The 2644-nt window shown below is 35.5% G+C and overlaps 1 pseudogene; it reads left to right on the top strand.

The window, feature by feature from the left end:
* Window positions 1-623: 623 nt before the first annotated feature.
* Window positions 624-2176, top strand: LOC131395948 (large ribosomal subunit protein eL20-like; annotated as a pseudogene).
* Window positions 2177-2644: the final 468 nt, after the last annotated feature.

Raw genomic sequence — 2644 nt, 5'->3', positions numbered from 1 at the left:
TAGAAGTTAAAGCAAAAAGCTTTCAAAGGAATAAAAGGAAAAATCCACAAGAAGACTATATATATATATAAATATATATATGCACATACATATGTGTGTATAAGTATATATATATACACAGGTGCATATATGCCCACATGTGCACACAAAGTATTAACACGTACACTCCTAATACAATATTGCTTCAAAATATAAAAATCAAAAACTGACATAATTATAAGGGGAAAATGATAAATATTGAACATGTTATATGAAGACATGGAAGATATAAAAAAAGACACAAAGTGAGCTTCTAGAGATGAAAACTAGGATGCGTGAGATGAAAAATATACTATACGAGGTTAACGGAGTTTAGACAAAGCAGAAGAAAAGATTAGTAAACTACAGAACATAGCAATAGAAACTATCCAAAATGAAACACAGATAGAAAGAAAGACAGGAAAAAAATGAAAAAAGTATCAGTGAACCATGGGGTGAGCTCAAATGGCCAAATATAATGTAATTGGCATCCATGAAGGATGGGGAGGCAATAAATGTTTGAAGAAATAATGGCTGAAATTTTTCCAAACTTGATGAAAACTATAAGCCCTTTTGCGGGTGGCGGCAAGTGTGAAGAGAGTGCCATGAAGACCTCAGGCATACTGCGAGAATACAAGGTGGTGGGGTGCTGACTGCCCAGCTCCGAATGCCAGCCCTCTACCACTATGCAAATCTTTGCACCTAATCATGTCGTTGCTAAGTCCTGCTTATAGTATTTTGTGTCTCAGCTGAAGAAGAAAAGAAAAACTTTTTTTCTTCAGTGTGTCTACCGTAGCCTGGTGTCCGAGAAATAGCTCCTGCAGGTGAAGAACTTTGGCATCTGGCTGCACTACAACTCCCACAGCAGCACCCACATGTACTGGATGTACTGGGACCTGACCACCATGGGCACTGTTACCTAGTGCTATCACCACATGGTGCCCAGCACCACGCCAGGGCCCACTCCATCCAGATCACGAAGGTGGAGGAGATAGTGGCCAGCAAGTGCCACCTACCAGCAGTCACGCAGTTCCACAACTATAAGAACAAGTTCCTGCTGCCCCACTTGGTCCTGCATTGCCAGCACAAGCCAAGCTTCACCACCAAGATGCTGACACCTTCTTTTAGATGTGGGGCCCTCCCCAAGTCTGCCCAAATAAACTCCTTGGGAAAAAAAAAAAAATCCAAGAAGCTCAATGAACCCCCAAGCACAAGAAATATGAAGAAAACTAAGGCACATCATAATCAAATTGCTTAAAATCAGTGATAAAAAGAAAAATGTGAAAAACAGCCAGACGGGAAAAAGGGAGAGAGATTATGTACAGAAGAATAAAGATAAAGAGGACAGCAGATTTCTAATTGGAAACAACATAAGCTAGAAAACAGTGTACCAACATCTTTAAAGTACTGACTGGGGAGAAAAAACAGTGAAAATAGATTTAAAAATAAAGGCCTTCTCCAGACATACAAAAACTGAAAGAATTAATCACCACCAGTAGATCTGCACTAAAAGAAATGGTGACGTAAGTGCCTCAAATAGAGTAAAAATAACAACAGATGGAAACCTGGATGTACACAAAGGAAGGAAGAACACTGGAAATAGAAATTACAGGTAAATACAAAGAATTTGTTTTTAATTTAAATCTCTTTAAAAGATAATCAGCTGTTTACAGAAAAAATAATAGCAATGTGTTGTAGGGATTTTAACATATGTAAAAATGAAATATATAACAACACTAGCTTAAAGGCCAGGAGAGGAAGGGGAAATAAAAGTAGACTATTGTAAGGTTCTTACACTATAAGTGTACAATATCACTAGAAGGTAAACTACAATATGTTAAAGATGTATAATACAAACTCCAAAGCAACCAAAAAAATAACACAAGAGTTAATAAGACAACAAAGGAGAAAAAAAAGAATGATTAAAATATTAAATTAACCTAAAAGAAAGCAGAAAAAGAGAATAAAGGAAACATAAAACAGAGGGACATGCATAAAACTAACAGCAAGATGGTAGATTCAAATACAACTATATCAATAATTATACTAAACGTAATTGGTCTAAAAACTCCAATTAAAAGGTAAAAATTATTCAGATCAGGAGGAAAAAAAGTCAACACCAAACTATGCTGCTGCAAATGAAAAGGAAAAAGATTAAAGGTAAAAAAGATGGAAAAAGATATTCTCTACTAACATAAACTGAAAGAAAGTGGGAGTGGCTATATTAACATTAGACAAAGTAGATTTCAGAATGAAGAAGATTGCCAGGGATAAAAAAAAGTGATTTCATAATGATAAAAAGGTTGGTTCAACAAGAGGACATAAAAGTTATAAACCTTTATGCACCTAATAACAGAGCTTCAAAATACATGAAGGAAAGAACTGCAAAGAGAAATAAACAAATCCATAATTATACTCTAAGATTTCCATCCATCTCAATAACTGATAGAACAAGTAGACAGAAAATCAGTAAAGACACAGGAGACATGAAAAGCACTATTAACCAACTTGATTTAACTGACATTCATAGAATACTCCACTCAAGAATAGCCGATATACATTCATTTCACATGCCTACAGTCTATATAAGATAGACCACATTTGGGGCGATAAAAGAAGTCTTAAA

This window comes from Diceros bicornis, chromosome 32, assembly GCF_020826845.1.
Source record: "Diceros bicornis minor isolate mBicDic1 chromosome 32, mDicBic1.mat.cur, whole genome shotgun sequence".
In the NCBI taxonomy this organism is placed as follows: Eukaryota; Metazoa; Chordata; class Mammalia; order Perissodactyla; family Rhinocerotidae; genus Diceros; species Diceros bicornis.
Note: the sequence above shows the minus strand (reverse complement) of the source record. Positions and strands in the feature narration are given on the sequence as shown.